At 37.6% G+C, this 17258-nt stretch overlaps 1 pseudogene; it reads left to right on the forward strand.

Moving 5' to 3' along the window:
• Positions 1–702: 702 nt before the first annotated feature.
• Positions 703–15899, forward strand: LOC103552393 (eukaryotic translation initiation factor 3 subunit G pseudogene; annotated as a pseudogene).
• Positions 15900–17258: the final 1359 nt, after the last annotated feature.

Raw genomic sequence — 17258 nt, forward strand, 5'->3', positions numbered from 1 at the left:
GACTTTGGGTGATGATGTGTGTCAGCGTAGGTTCACAGACATAACAAATACGCCGCCCTGTAGGGGATGTTGATAGTGGGGGAGATTGTGTATGTGTGCTGTACAGGAGGTAAATGGGGACTCGCTGTACTTTCTGCTCCATATTCTGTGAACTTAAAGCTGCTCTAAAAAATAAAGGTTATCAATTAAAAAAAGATTTTCCATATTTCCACCCTTTTTTGCATAATTTAAGGCTGAGCTTGTCTTCTCTCCACCCCTTCTTACTTTCATAAGTTAGACTGGATCCGCTCGTCAGCACTCGTGCTCCCTGGCTCTCCGTGGGCACCCTCACAGTCACAGCGGGAAACCTCCCTCCACTTCCTGAGCACGTGGTTGTCTCTTAGAAATTTATAGAGTAGGCAAGGAAAAATAAAGTTTTCTGGAAACAGTGTGAAACTTCCCAGAGAAAGAAGGAATGTGGTTACTTGAGAAGACGGATTAAGAGAATCTTGATAAAATACAACAGTAGACAGAAAAAAGTATTGGAGGTGAGGGAAATGAGAGAAAATAAAGATTATGGCCCCAGAAGACTAGATTTTAATGTAATGTGTATTTAATGTGTATTTCTCAAAAGATATCTTTTTTTTAAGCCAAATGTCCTCTCAAAATAAGTCATTTTCCAGGAAGTCTTTCAAAGGTGATTTGGGTATAAAAAGTCGCAAAATGGCAAAGCACAGTCGAAATGTGATTGACACAAGAGCTGAAGATACACAGGTTAGTACATAAAAGTGCTCCCTACTTGTGTCCATTCTCACAGAGTTTTCAAAGATATAATCTAAGTCCTCTAATACAATTGGGCTTTTCAATTTCAAAATGTATATTTTACTCATTCTTCTTGTTTTCTCCACAATGTCTCATCTTCAACAACCTAATAATTACACGATTGCAATTAAAGTCTCCACCTAGCACAACCAGAAGGACTTGCAACTATGTTCTGGGGGCGGGGGGGGGGGGGGGGTGGGGGGGGGCCGGGGGGGGGAGGGGGGCTTTGGGGAGAAGAAGAAGAAAGAACAAAGGGAAAGGAAGATTGGCAACAGATGTCAGCTCAGGTGACAATCTTTAAAAAAAAAAAAACTAAAAAAGAGCTCTTTACAGAAGTTCCTTTAAAAAAGAGTCTCCACCTCTGGAAGGATAAAAATCTTCCCAAACAAATTTAAAAAATAAATTGCCACGAGTGGTGGGCATTAACAATGTCTGTTTTAATAACTGATTTTGGAGAAATATTTGAAGTTAGGGTTCAGGAATGGAAAAGTGGCTAGAAGCTGTCAAACAGGAACTAATAAACAACTAAATGAGCTCTCTCCTAGCCTAAAGGTGTGTTGTGAAATGGGGGTGAGTGGAGCGGAGTATTACTGAAGTGCTTGAAGCATCCTGAATGCCTTCTCACTCCCATGAGAAAACGAAAGATTTAAAAAGGAAGGAGGGAAGGAAGGAAGGGAGGGAGGGAGGGAGGGAGGAAAGAAGGAAGGAAGGGCCTCACACTACCATAGTGAATATAGAACAACACTCTGACCTGATAGATTAGGAGCAATAGTTGGTCAGGTAATCTAAAAAGATGAGGTGAAAACAAATAATCATATAAAATATACATATGAACTGTGAAGACTCTCAGATTTTACAATCTCCTTACAAGCAAGCTAACATGTTAACAAAAAAGCTAACAGTTTCATCCATCACAAAACTTCTAAAAATTATGGGCAAAATATTTTGAAAATTTTTTAAATGCATTCCCGAGGCAGCTGGAAAGTGAGGGACATTTTAGAAGAAAAAAATGAAGCAAAAATATGAATCCAACCCTGAAGCTGGTGACAGTCCAGAGGCCTCCTACAATCCCTGGTGATGTCAGTCCTGCCCAGCTAGGAGGCGAGAAGTGTCAAGCAGATAGGGTGCTCAGGGACAATCAGAAGCCCCGCTGTCAGGTCTGGAGCGTGACACAAGCAGGTTACCAAGCGGAGGAGTAACAGCCCTCATTGTCAAGTGGAGTCTGGGGCACTACTGAGCCTAAGCCTGCAGGTGGATATTAAGCTTGAAGACTAGTGACCAACCTGGGCCTGCTGACTTAAGAACCACACACTTTCATTCTCCCATTTTCAATGATTTCTTAAAGGCATAGGTCATTTGATCTTATTGTAGGCATATAAAATAGCATGTGTTCTCAATATTCTGGAATAGTATTATTACTCTAAGTAGCACCTTATTTATTTGTAGATCAAAAGCCATCTATATCAAGTCTAAACAAAATATGTATAATTCAAAAGTCAGTTCTAGGGGCAAGACATTCTTTTTGTTTTTCCACCTATATTCTGAGAAGTTTAAACCATTTTATTTATAGCTGATTTATTTATTAATTACCAAAGGAAGAGATGGTAAAGGGCTTCACTTTGTTCTTCTTTCAGAATGGGAGGTTTGTATGTTTATTTCCATGAGTAAACTGCAGTTAAAAAAAAAAAGTGGGTTGCAACACTACAGGCAGGATATTACCCCTCTTTCTTTTTTTTTTTTTTTTGGCCTCAGATTGCACTGTTGTCATCCACGTGGAGACTCTCCCGAACACCTGCCCTCTCATCAGCCTCCCTTTGGAAAGAACAATGCCGGCGTTTCCGGGCTTGGAGCTTTGCCGGCTGACTTCTGCTGACACTGCTGTGTGACTGACAGACGGGGGACCCAGCCTCCTTCACGCAGCCAGGTGGCTAGGAGTCTCTCAAAATGCCTCTGCCAAACTTCTGGGTGCTTTGTACGTCGGCTGGATAAATGCTGACCCACCAGAGCAGATTCTTTGGTCACTACTCCACTCCCGAATAACTTTTGAAGTACAAGCTAATTAATTCATTTAGGAAGATCCATTACATTCGCTACTGTTGGCTATGTTACATAGTAATTGATAATAAGACGCTTTGGAAATCTTAATTAAATACTGTCACTTAATTTGTTGACACAGACTATTTCACTGTGATGTGAGGAAAATCAATGAAGTCGCCTCTACCTCAATATGGAGAGGACTTACTTTGTGGCTAGGCAGGCCCTAATACTTTGTGGCTAGGCAGGTTACAAGGTGCTAAAGAGGAATATTTATACAATGCAGGGTGTAACTTTTGAGAGGGCCATTTATTTGTTTTATTGCTACCTGAAGCATACAAGTTAAATATCACTGGCTGTTTGAACCACTGGGTAAGACAACAGTTCTGCTTGGGGAAAACAGATTTGTTTGCGTTATTACCCTGCACTGCAATCATTGAGGGCCATATGGAAATTCTTCCTAATTATGAATCAAATAGTTACAATTCTTTAAAACATTAAATACTGAAAATCATTTTTAAAGGCATGTTTTTTGGAGAAGTTAGTAAAGCCTGAAAAATCCTAATTGATTTATATTTTTTCAGGGATTTTTAAATTTTATTTTATTTTACTGAGAATTGGTATGTGTAGTGTGTTGAAAACACCTGAAAATTTATGCAGATCAAAATTACTGCCGAGAATAATCAATAATATTGCATGTGTGTGTGACAGAGAAAGAGGGAGAGAAAGGGGAAGAGAAAGCGACAGTAGAGCCACAGGCACGCGCATTAAGGTATTTTAAATTAGCTTGTCATTTTTAGATAGTAAGTGTTTTCTAAATAGAGCACATAATTTAAGATCAATAAATAAAAACCAAAAAGAAATCCTAAGTTTTATTTTGCGGCAATAAATCTATATTCTCAGAAATGGAATCCATTTACTCCAATACTAAATAAATAATCATGGGAATATATTGAATGATCAGTACAAAATTTTAGGAAAAAACTCTCTTCCTCTGACTCTTATCCAAAAACAGTCTCATATTCTGAGAGATGGTTGCAGAAAGCGTTTTACCAATTCTTTCCCTCAGCAGACTAATATATTCATGACTTTGCTTGAAACAATGAAAAGAAAAAGAAAAAAAAAACAGAGATATGGTCCCCAGAGGAACTGTTCGTTTTCTCTGGCAGCTCACCACTTCAAAGGATTGACGGGACATGAAGTCTGCCCCAAGAGTGACCTCAGAAAAGCCAAAGGAAAGCGAACCAATGCTGGGACCTATTTCTCTTACGTATCATGAAAATATTGCTACCTTGACATTTCTGAAGGTAACTCTAATAACAATAGCTTCATATTAAGTATTTTTCCTTTCGGAGCTAGTCATAAAATAAGGGGATTTTCAGTTTCATTATGTGAAAATGAAAATATTTGTCATAAGGATTTGTTACTGTGGTTAATGTTCCCCTTTGTCAAAGAACTCTTTCTCAATCACCTTAATTTGTTCTCTACCACCGAACTTTTTATTGTCCTGATAAGTTTATAATTTCTTCAGCCTTATTACTTCTTCAGTTGGAAAGATGAATGTGGCAGATGTAATAATAATGATGAAAATTAAAAAGTGAAGACAAAGATACAGACGATGAAGAAGATATTGTTTATTGAGTTTTGTTACGTGCTAGGCATTCTTTTGGGTGCCTTGCAAAACTCCATTCATTTAAGCTTCACAAGAATTCTGTAAGATAGATTTCATTTTTATTCACATTTTAGATATGATAAAACAGAGGAACAGAGATACTAGGTAATGTGCCCAAGGTCACACAGCAGTCTCCTAACTGTAGGCTTTCTAAGCTGGGCTCCATCAGCATGACTTAGGCCTGCTTCCTTCCTGTCCTTTATAGGTACACTTTGCCCCACTGTGTCTTCTTAGTATAGCTTCTGGAAAGTTCAAGTGTACATCTATTTCTTCCAAAAATTACTATACAGAATTGACATATAGTATATCATGCAGTCTGAAACCATACAACCTAACCTGGCATAAGTTTAAAGCTTTACACTCTTTTCTTTACTTACTAACCTTTCATGTCAGAACACCTTTCTTAAAATGGACTCAGGGTAAGGCCTTACCTTGTGTCAACTATCAAGATTCCCAATAAAGCCAAGTCTCGTCCGTCTCCCTCAGTTTGGGGCTAAACTTGTCAAAATCATCTGTTTAGCCTGTTTTTCTTGGCACCTCCTTATATGGTTTCTCCCTAGACTTTTATCAGTGGCCTTGAAATAAAACGTGGTCTACAAAACAGCAGCAGCAGCAACAGCATTACCCAGGGCTTCTTAGAAATGGAGACTCTTCAGTCCCACCCGAAACCTACAATTCCTATCCATGTCACATTTGAGAAGCAGTGTTTGAGAAGCACTACTCCAAAACATTGCCTGCCCTTCGATAAATGGACCTGTCTCTAATGCAGTGGTTTTCAAACTCTAGTGGACATTACAATCACTTGGAGATTAAAACACTGGTTTCTGGATCCCACTTATAGAGTGTATGATTCAATAGGGCTGGGGTAGGGGGACCAAATATTTATTTCTAACAAGTTCCCAGCTGCTGCTGCTGCTGCTGACTTGTGGACCACACTTGGAAAAACCACTGCTCTAATTCTTCCAGGATTCTCGCCTCTTCTGTATTCAAAACTTCTCTAGAAGTCTCTTATGAGTCTTTATATTTCTGTGGTATCAGTTGTAAGATCTCCTCTTTCATTTCTGATTTTATTTATTTGAGTCCTCTCTCTTTTTTTCTTGGTGAATCTAGCTAAAGTTTTGTCAATTTTGTTTATCTTTGAAAAGAACCAGCTCTTAGTTTCATTGATCTTCCCTATTGTCTTTTTAGTCTCTATTTCATTTATTTCTACTCTAGTTTTTATTTCCTTCATTCTACTAAATTTGGGCTTTGTTCTTCTTTTTCTAGTTCCTTGAGGTGTAAAGTTAGGTTGTTCATTTGAGATTTTTTTTTGTTGCTTGAGGTGGGCATTTATTGCTGTGAACTTCCCTCATAGAAACTGCTTTTGTTGAATCCCGTAAGTTTAGGTATGTTATATTTCCATTTTTGTTTGTCTGAAGGTATTTTTCAATTTCTCTTTTGATTTCTTCTTTGACCCATTGGTTGTTCAGTAACATGTTGCTTAATCTCCACATATTTGTGAATTTTCCAGTTTTCTTTGTGTAATTGATTTCCAGTTTCGTACCATTGTGGTTGGAAAAGATGTGTTATCAATCCTCTTAAATTTATTAAGACATTCTGTGGCCTAATATATGATCTATCCTATAAAATATTACACTTGAGAGGAATGTGTGTTCTGTTGCTTTTGGATGGACTGTTCTGAATATGCCTGTTAAGTCCATCTAGTCTAATGTGTCATTTAAGGCTGATGTTTCCTTATTGATTTTCTGTTCAAGTGATCTATCTGTTAAAGCAAGTGGGGTATTAAAATCTCCTACTGTTATTATAGTGCTGTCTATTTCTCCCTGTAGGTCTGATAATACTTGCTTTATATATTAGGTGCTCCTAAGTTGGGTGCATAAATATTTACAAATGTTATCTCCTCTTGTTGGATTGACCCCTTGTCATTATGTAACACCTATCTTTGTCTCTTATTACCAAATTCAACAATACATTAAAAGGATCATGCACAATGATCAAGTGAGATTTATATCAGCAATGCAAGCAAGGTTCAACATCCACAACTTAGTCAATGTGATACACTACATTAACAAAATAAAGGATGAAAGTCACATGAACATCTCAATAGATGCAGAAAAAGCCTTTGAAAGAATTCAACATCATTTGTGATAAAAACTCTCAATAAAGTGAGTATAGAGAGAAATTACCTCAAAATAATAAAGGCCATATATGACAAGCCCACAGCTAACATCATATTCACTAATGAAAAGCTGAAAGCATTTCCTCCAAGACCAGAAACAGGACAAGGATAATCACTCTTGCCACTATTATTCAACATAGTGTTGGAAGTCCTAGCCAGAGAAATTAGGCAAGAAAAAGGGGGAAAATCATCCAAATTGGAAAGAATGAATTAAAACTGTCACCATTTGCAGATTACATGATATGATATATAGAAAACTCTAAAGACTTCATCAAAAAACTGTTAGAACTAATCAATGAATTCAGCAAAGTTGCAGGATATAAACTCAATACACAAAAATATATTGCATTTCTATGCACCAGTAACAAACTATCAGAAAAAGAAATAAAGAAAACAATCTCATTTATAATTGCATCAAAAAAAATAAAATACCTAGGAATAATTTTTTTTTGCTTAGTCCAATTCTCTAGTAAGACTTTTTTTGCAATAACATTGGTTTATAATATTATAAACATTTCAGGTGTACATCATTATATTTCAATTTCTGTGTAGATTACATCATGTTCACCACCCAAAGACTAATTACAATCCACACACATGTGCCTAATCACCCCTTTCACCCTCCTCTCTTCCCTCTTCCCATCTGGCAACCATCAATCCAATCTTTGTCTCTGTAGGTTTGTTTGTTGTTGTTTTTATCTTCTATATATGAGTGAGATGATACAGTATTTGACTTTCTCCCTCTGACTTATTTTGCTTAGCATAATACCCTCAAGTTCCATCCCTGTTGTCACAAATGGCCAGAGTTCATCCTCTTTTATGGCTGAGTAGTATTCCATTGTATACAAACACCACATCTTCCTTATCCATTCCTCCCTTGATGGACACCTAGGTTGCTACTACTTCTTGGCTGTTGTGAATAACACTGCAATGAACATAGGGGTGCATGTATCTTTATGCATTTGTGTTTTCACATTCTTTGGATAAATATCCAGCAGTGGAATAGCTAGATTGTATGGTGGATCTATTCTTAATTTTTTGAGGAATCTCCCTACTGTTTTCCATAGCGGCTGCACCAGTTTGCACTGCCACCAGCAGTGAACAAGCTTTCCCTTCTCTCCACACCCTCTCCAACACTTGTTGTTTCCTGTCTTGTTAATTAAAGCCATTCTGATGGGAGTGAGGTGATATCTCACTGTAGTTTTGATTTGTATTTCCCTGATAGTTAATGATCTTGAACATTTTTTCATGTGCCTGTTGGCCATCTGTATATCTTCTTTGGTGAAATGTCTGTTTAGATCTTTTGCTCATTTTTTAAATTGCATTGCTAGTTGTTTTCTTGTTGAGATGCATGAGTTCTTTATATACTTTGGATATTAACTCTTCATCAGATATATGATTTGCAAATATCTTCTCCCAATTGTTAAGTTGTCTTTTCATTTGTTGATGGTTTCCTTTGCTGTACAGAAGCTTTTTAGTTTGGTGTAGTCCTATTTGTTTATTTTTTCTATTATTCCCCTTGCCTGGCCAGACATGGTACTTGAAAATATGCTGCTAAGACCAATGTCATGGAGTGAACTACCTATGTTTTCTACTAGAAGTTTCATGGTTTCAGGTCTTACAGTCAAATCTTTAATCCATTTTGAGTTAATTTTGGTGCTTGATGTAAGATAATGGTCTATTGTATTCTTTTGCATGTGGCTTTCCAGTTTTCCCACCACAATTTATTAAGAAATTTTCCTTTGTCCATTGTATTTTCTTGGCTCCCTTGTTGAAAATTAGCTGTCCATAGACGTGTGGGTTTATTTCTGGGCTCTCGATCCTGTCCATTGATCTGTGTGTCTGTTTTTGTGCCCATACCACAGTATTTTGGTTACTAGAGCTTTGTAGTATATTTTGAAATCAGGGAGTGTGATAACTCCAGCTTTGTTCTTTTTTCGCAAGATTCCTTTGACTATTTGGGGTCTTTTGTTGTTCCAAATAAATTTTAGGATTCTTTATTCTATTTTTGTAAAAAATGTTGTTGGAACTTCGATAGAGATTGCATTAAATCTGTATATTTCTTTAGTAAGTATGGACATTTTAACTGTGTTAATTCTTCCAATCCAAGAGCACAGAATATCTTTCCATTTCTTTGTGTCTTCTTCAATTTCTTTCAACAATGTTTTGTAGTTTTCAGTGTACAGATATTTTATCTCTTTGGTTAAATTTATTCCAGGGCATTTTATTTTTTTGTTGCAATTGTAGATGGGATTGTACTATTAATTTCTCTTTCTGCTACTTCGTTGTTATTGTATATAAATGCAACTGATTTTTGTATGTTGATTTTGCATCCTGCAACTTTGCTGTATTCATTTATTATTTCTAAAAGTTTTTTGGTGGATTCTTTAGAGTTTTCTGTATATAAAATCATGTCATCTGCAAATAGTGACAGTTTGACTTCTTCCTTTCCAATTTGGATCCCTTTTATTTCTTTTACTTGCCTGATGGCACTGGCTAAGACTTCCAATACTATGTTAAATAAGATTGGTGAAAGTGGGCATCCTTGTCTTAGAGGAACTGATTTCAGTTTTTCTCCATTGAGAATGATATTAGCTGTGGGTTTGTCATATATGGCCTTTACTATGTTGAGGTACTTTCCTTCTATACCCATTTTGTTCAGAGTTTTTGTCATAATTAGATGCTGTATCTTGTCAAATGCTTTCTCTGCATCCATTGAGATGATCACGTGATTTTTATTCTTCATTTCCTTAATGGGGTGTATCACATTGATCTATTTGCAGAGGCTGAACCATCCCTGCATCCGTGGAATAAATCCCATTTGGTCACGATGTATGATCTTTTTAATGCATTGTTGTATTTGATTTGCTAGTATTTTGTTGAGGATTTTTACATCAATGTTCATCAGTGACATGGGCCTGTCATTTGCTTTTTCTGTGTTGTCCTTGTCTGGTTTTGGTATCAGGCTAATGTTGGCCTTGTAGAATGAGTTAGGAAGCTTCCTCTCCTCTTCAATTCTTTGGAAGAGTTTGAGAAGGATGGACGTTAAGTCTTCTTTGAATGTTTGGTAGAATCCACCAGGGAAGCCATCTGGTCCTGGACTTTCATTTTGGGGGAGGTTTTTTATTGTGGTTTCGATCTCCTTACTTGTGATTGATCTATTCAAATTCTCTGTTTCTTCTTGATCCAGTTTTGAAAGGTTGTATAATTCTAAGAATTTATCCATTTCTTCTAGATTATCCAGTTTGTTTGTGTATAGCTTTTCATAGTATTCTCTTATAATCTTTTGTATTTCTGATATGCTCATTTTAATTTCTCCTCTTTCATTTCTGATTTTATTTATCTGAGCTTTCTCTCTTTTTTTCTTGGTGAGTCAATGCAATCCCTCCCAAAATTCCAATGACATTTTTCAAAGAAATAGAAGAAATAATCCTAAAATTTGTATGGAACCACAAAAAACACTGATTGTGTCAAAGCAATCTTGTAAAAGAAAAACGAAGCTGGAGGCATCACACTCCTTGAATTCAAACTATATTACAAAGCTATGGTAATTAAAGCAGTATGTTATTGGTATAAAAACAGAAACACAGAAGGGCTGGCCCAATGGCCAAGTGCTTAGGTTTGTGTGCTCCATTTTGGCGGAGCAGGATTTCACCACTTTGGATCCTGGGCACGGACATGGCACAGAAACACAGAACAATGGAACAGAATAGAGAACCTGGAAATAGATTCATGCATATACAGTCAATTAATTTATGACAAAGGAGCCAAGAATATACCATCAGGAAAGGATAGTCTCTTCAATAAATGGTGTTGGGAAAACAGGACAGCCACATGCAAAAGAATGAAACAACCACTGTCTTACACCATACAGAAAAATTGACTCAAAATGGGTTAAAGACCTGAATATAAGACCTGTAACCACAAATCTCCTAGAAGGGAACATAGGCAGTAAGCTCCTTGACGTAGGTCTTAGTGATGACTTTTTGAATCTGACACAAAAAGCAGAGATACATAAGTGGTACTATATCATGTTAAAATGCTTCTGCACTGCTAAAGAAACCATCAACAAAATGAAACAAAACCCACTGAATAGGAGAAAATATTAGCAAATTGTATATCTGATAAGGGATTAATTATTCAAGATTTATAAAGAACTCATGCAACTCAATAGCAAAAAAAAAAAAATCCCATTAAAAAGTGGGCAGAAGATCTGAATAGACATTTTTCCAAAGAAGACATACAGATGGCTCAAAGGTACATGAAAAGGTGCTCAACATCACTAACCATCAGGGAAATGCAAATCAAAAGCACAATGAGGTATCACCTCACACCTGTTAGGATGGCTATTATCAAAAAGACAAGAAATAACCAGTGTTGGCAAGGATGTGGAGAAAAGAGAACCTTTGTGCACTGTTAGTGGGAATGGAAAGTGGTGCAGCCGCTATGAAAAACAGTATAGAGGTTCCCCAAAAAACTAAAAATAGAACTACCATATGATCCACAATTCTATTTCTGGGTATTTATCCAAAGAAAATGAAAACATCAACTCAAAAAGATACATGCACCCTGAAGTCCATTGCCTTGTTATTTACAATAGCCAAGGTATGCTAACAACCTAAGTGCCCAACAATGGATGAATGGATAAAAAAATTGTCCATTTTTTTAAATCACACCACAATGGAATATTATTCAGCCATCAAAAAGAATGAAATCTTGCCATTTGCGACAACCTGGATGGACCCTGAAGACATTATGCTAAGTGAAATAAGTCCAACAGAGAACAACAAATATCATATGATCTGTCTTATATGTGAAATCTAAAAAAAATACATAAACTCCTAGATACAGAGAACAGGTTGGAGGTTCCCAGGGATGGGGGATAGTGGAGAAATGGGTAAAGGGGGCCAAAAGGAAAAAAAAAGGCACCACTGAGCACTGAGTTGGGCCAGCCCTAGTGGCCAGGTGGTTAAGTTTGGTGCACTCCACTTCAGTGGCCCAGGTTCAGTTCCCAGCTCATACCTACACTGCTCTGTTAGCAGCAACGCTGTGCTGGTGCCCCACATACTTAAAAATAGAGGAAGATTGGCATGGATGTTAGCTCAGGGAAAATCTTCCTCAGCAAAAAAAAAGAAAAAAAAAAAAACCAGCAATGCTAGGGATAGTTTGACTGATTTAGCACTACATTATCACAACTAAACTGTGCTTTTCATAGTAGGTGAGCAAACAATATTTGCTAAAAGAATTAGCTAGTCAACTTTTGGTTTAAAAAAACAACAACAAAAAGCCTTTCTATTAAACTTTATAATAAACACGAGGAGTGGGAATTGAAGGCTGCAAAAATAAACTATAAAACTTATTTGTTTCAAAAATAAAATTTATAATGAAAAAAAAAATCAAGCAGTGTAGATGAATCTGAGAATATTGTTGAAGTGCAGTGGAAAGCCCAGGCCATTAAGAGACTTGAAGGAATCTGGGAATTTACCTTCCTGTGTCTTCTGACAGAATTAGTCAGTTAGTTTACAGAGGTTGCAGCAGGTCAAGAAAGAAGCAAGCGCCCTTGGAGGAACGCAGCCCTTTTCTGCCTAAAGGCACGCTGCCCGGGTCCAGCACGCCTCCAAAACACTGAAGAGAGTGAAGTCTGCATTTTGAAGATCAGTTCTGGGGGAACTGACTTGTGTGAAAAGTTGCCTGTCACACTCGTCTTTTTATCCTTCCTGCTGAATACTTCACTTTAGGTCTTCAAAGACTTCTGTAAAGAAAGACTTTCTAGAATAAAAAGACATTGTATTAAAGTTGAGGGGAAACAAAACTTCTCGGGAAGTTGTGAAATGAAACATTAATGAAATTCAATACTCTTAAATGTGATACACAACAAATAAGCAAACTCTTAGCAAACTAGGAATAGAAGGAAATTTCCATAACTTAATAAAAATATCTACCAAATTTTGCTCCATACATAATATTGAATAATGAAAACTTAGAATTTTTTTTAAAGTCAGGGACAAGGACACGTGCTTTCAGTTATTATTTTTACATCTTTTTCCAAAAGTTCTAGCCAATATAGTATAAAAAGGTTAAAAACTAAGACATACAGACTAAAAAGGAGAAACTACAACTGTTCTACTTCTCAGATATTATGCATTATACATTTTTTCACAAAGCATGCCAAAAAATTACTGAAATAACGAGAAAGTTTAGCAGCGTTGTTTGATATAAGATCAAGATAAAAATTTAACTGCAAGTGTCTAATAGTGCTAGAGTTGCTTGTATTGGACTGACCCTTTTTCTTATAACAATGATAGATTCTGTGAAAAAAAATATTTTTAAAAACCTATCTTTTGAAGAGAGATGAAAAAGAGAAAAATTTGTAGCGATCTCAAGTTTTGAAAGAAGGAACCTGCCCGGGCCAGCTCAGCAGTGATCAGGTTTTTGCCTGAGGGAGGGAACTCCCACTACTCCCCGTGCAGCAGCCAGAACTACAGAGAGCAGCCCTTTCGCTGCTCCCCGCTGTCTCTCCCTGAAGGACCTGGCGTTCCTCAGATTTCCGGCTACTGGGCTGCCCTCAATCTCAGCTCTACGGTGGGTGTGAGGGGAGTCATGACTCTGTAGTTTACCTGCCTTTTCTCTTGTCAAGGTGGAAGCATGGCTCTTCCCAGCCTCTACAGCCTAGTGGAAGCAGAGCTGCCCCGTGGCCCCTTGAGCAAAGTCGCGCCCCAGTGCAAGCAGGGCGATTCACAGCCCAGCTCCAGCCTGGGGCTGGATTTCAGGTGGTAGCCGAAAGATTGCCCACAAATATTTTCTTTTTAAAGTTATTTTGCTGTATGAATATATCAGATTTCACCCATTCTATGCCTAGCAGACATTTGAGTTGTTTCCATTGACTAAAACAAAATGAGGCTGTCAAGAACATTTTTTGAAAGGTCTTTTAATGCATTCTACTGAGTATTAACCCAGATGTGAAACTGCTGCTCTTCAAGAATATGTACATTCAAGTTTTGTAGATAATGCTAAATGTTTTTCCAGAGTCCTTCTACCAGCCCTTTCTCCCCTTTCTCAACCGTGTGTGACAGAGCCTCTCACTTCACATCCTCTCCATTACAAGGCTTTATGAGACTTTATCATTTTAAACCATTCTGCTACCCATAGAGGAATCTCATATTTACAATTTGAATTTCCCTGGTGATTAGCGTGGTGGAGACCTTTGTCATATGTGCATGGGCCATTTGGTTACTCTAAATTTGTAAAATGCCAGTTGACATCTCTCACCCATTTTTCTATTGGTTTATGTATATTTTTCTTACTAGTCATAATCGTAGCAAATACCGTCTCCACTCTTTGTGTTACTCTCTCAATAGAATCTTTTGACGAACAGCATTTTAATGTAGTGCTACTTGTCAATATTTTTTGTGTCCTGTTTTAAAAGATATTTCTCTACACTCGAAGTCCTCAAGAGATTTTCCTATGTTTTCCTAGAAGTTTACTGGTGTTGCTTTCACATTAATATCTGTAGACTATGTGGAATTAACTTTTGTATCCAGTGTGAGGTAGGTGTCAAAGTTCTTTTTATCCCCATATTCATACTCAGTTGATCCATTACTATTTATTAAAAAGACATCTTTTCTTCATGTCTCTTTAGCGACACTTTTGTCATACATTGTGTTCACAGATGTAAAGGTCATTTATGGGCTCCTTCATCTGTTCAAGTTGATTATTTGACTTTTCTTGAACCAATACCTCACTGTCTAAATTACTATGGCTTTACAAGTCTCGATATCCATGAAAATAAATCCTCCTGCTTTGTTCTTCCCTTCAAGAATGTCTTGGTGATTTTCAGCCCTTTGCATTTCTGTGTAAATTGTAGACTCAACTTGTTAAATTACATTTTAAATTATCTTCTGTTTTGTTAATTGGATGATTTTTTTGATTGAGATATAATTGATGTATAACAACATTATATTAGGTTCAGGTGTACAACATAATGATCAATATATGTATATATTGCAAAATGATCATCACAGTAAGTCTAATTAACATCCATCACCACACATAGTTATGCATTGTCCACAGCTTCAGAATTGAGATCTAGAAGAGCTCAAAGGCCATTTCAAGGAGGAAGAACTGGAAGAAGTTTGGGAACTCAAAGTTTGACCAATGTGGCCACCAGCACAGTCAGTGGTGATGTGCCCGTGACTGTTCATCAAAGAGGATTTGAACTGCCAGGAGGACCCGATGAACAAGCTCAAGGGCCAGAAGGTTGAGTTCTGCCGCATCTGCAAGGCAACAACTGGAGGACTCGTTGCCCCACACAAGGATACACTGTGGCCCGTGCAAAAGGAGCTGGCCGAGAAGGTGGGACTGTCCACTGGCAAGAAGGCAAAGTTGCCCAAACAGTTGGACCCTATGTATACAGCCCAAAACAAGACAGGGAAGTATGTGCCATGAGCCTGCGGGTCAGGGCCAGCCACTGTGGGAAGTCCACACAGCCCAATCACACAGTTGATGACAATGCCATCATCTTCGTTTCCACCCTGTCAGAGGACACTCATGATACTGACCTGCAGGAGCTCTTCCAGTCCTTTGGCTCCATCTTATGCATCTACCTGGCAAAGGACAAGACCACTGGCCAGTCCAAGGGCTTTGCCGTCATCAGATTTCACAGCTATGAGGACACCTCAAGTGCCCTTGCTGACATGTCCAGCTGTGGCTGTGACCACCTCATCCTCAGTGTCAAGTGGGTCAAGCCCTCAACCAACTAAGCCAGTTGTCACTGCTGCTGCCTGCTCAGCTCCTGGTCCATGACCCTAATGCAACAGAAGGTGGCCTCTGGGAGCAGAGCAATAAAATGGCTCAAATCGCAAAAAAAGAAAAGAAAAATTGGCTGATTTTAAGAGTGTTTTCCCTTGAGTTTTGAGAAGATTACTATGATGTTTCTACATGTGATAGAATACTTTGTATTTATCCAGCTTTGTGTCTGTCGTGCTTCTTAAATAGCTATAGATTTTTCATCAATTTTGCTAATTTTTCAGCTATTGTCTCTTCAAATATTGATTCTCTCCCAATTTTCTCTCTTCTCCTTTTGCACCATCAATTATACATATGTTATTACTTTTCACCAAGTATCCATATGTCTCTTTTCTGTGTTTTTCCACATTTTTTCTCTTGCTGCTTCAGTTCACTAATCCTCCTTTCATCTGTACTAATCAGCTTTTAACTCCTCTAAGTTCTAAAATATAATTATTGCATATTTCACTTACAAAATTTCCTTTATACTTCTTTTTATGAATTTTAATTTTCTGGTAAAATTCTTCAACTTTCTTAAATATCTCAATCACACATTTTAAAGCCCCTGTCTGAAACGCCAATATATGCATTTGCTATGGGTTTGTTTTCACTGTTTGTTTTTTCTATAGTTTCTGTTCATTTGAATGTTTTATAGGTATACATTTTATTCTTATACAGTATTTTTATCGAATGTATACAGTCGTCCCTCAGTACTCCTAGAGGGTTGGTTCAGGGGACCCCTGTGGATAACAAAATCTACAAATGCTCAAGTCCCCTATGTAAAATAGCACAGTACAATGAATATGGTAATTTTATTGAAAGCAGGATAAAAATTCTAGGAATAATTTAAGGAGTAGAATGATGCTACCTTTTTCTATAAAAGATTTGCTTCTACTGCTATCAATTAAGGAATATGGGGCAGATTACCTTTATACAGTCTAGGTTTAAATGGATTTGAAGATGGGCTTCAGTTTTGTAAATTCTGTTCTCTTACTGGTTAGCAATCACACATGAAGAGTACCTCTTCAGTCATCTAATTGAAGCCAGGGGCTGCTTCTCCTTGGAGAGCGTCAGACTCTAACATTTTTCTCCTTACCTCCCTCTCTCTCCATCCCAGTTCTATGAAACTGCCAAAAGTTTTGCATGGTTTCTTGGCCTTTTGGTCACTTTCCACCTGGTTTACCCTTCACTCTGCTCCTATTGCATTCATCTTCTTGGAATCTGGATAGGTGCTTATGATTTGGCAAACTCTTTGAGGAAAAAGCTATGTCAGATGTTGGACTCATTTCAGTCCCTCTTCTCACTAGATCTCAGCCTATTAAGTTCTCACGACCTTATGAGCTCCACAATTGCTTCAAGTTTTAAAAGTTTTCTGCTTTGTTTGGTCTAAGAAATTTATAGTAACAAGAACTTATACAATTGTAGGAAAAACTGAGGAACCAAAATTCCAAAGAGAGAAATTGGAGAATCAGAGACAAGTCGTTAACTAGTGCTCCTGAAGCCAGGTGCTTCCAGCCTCTGGGGTGGGAACACAAAGGAGTGTTGATAGAGAGGCCTATGGAAGTCTGTTGCTTCTGGATCTGGTGGGAAGCTTTGCATCATGACTGGTCATCAGGGTCAACCATCATGAAGAAGAGCTTAACACAGTGGAGAAAAGAAAGGACAAGGTGGAAACCATGGACATTTCTGCATCTGTTTCTCACCATATCGAATCATGATAATCTTCAAAGCAAAATGGCAGCCGCTTCACTTCTACCCTCCATATCTCATGCAAATGTCTCTTTAGCC

This window comes from Equus przewalskii, chromosome 3 (assembly GCF_037783145.1).
Source record: "Equus przewalskii isolate Varuska chromosome 3, EquPr2, whole genome shotgun sequence".
NCBI lineage: Eukaryota > Metazoa > Chordata > Mammalia > Perissodactyla > Equidae > Equus > Equus przewalskii.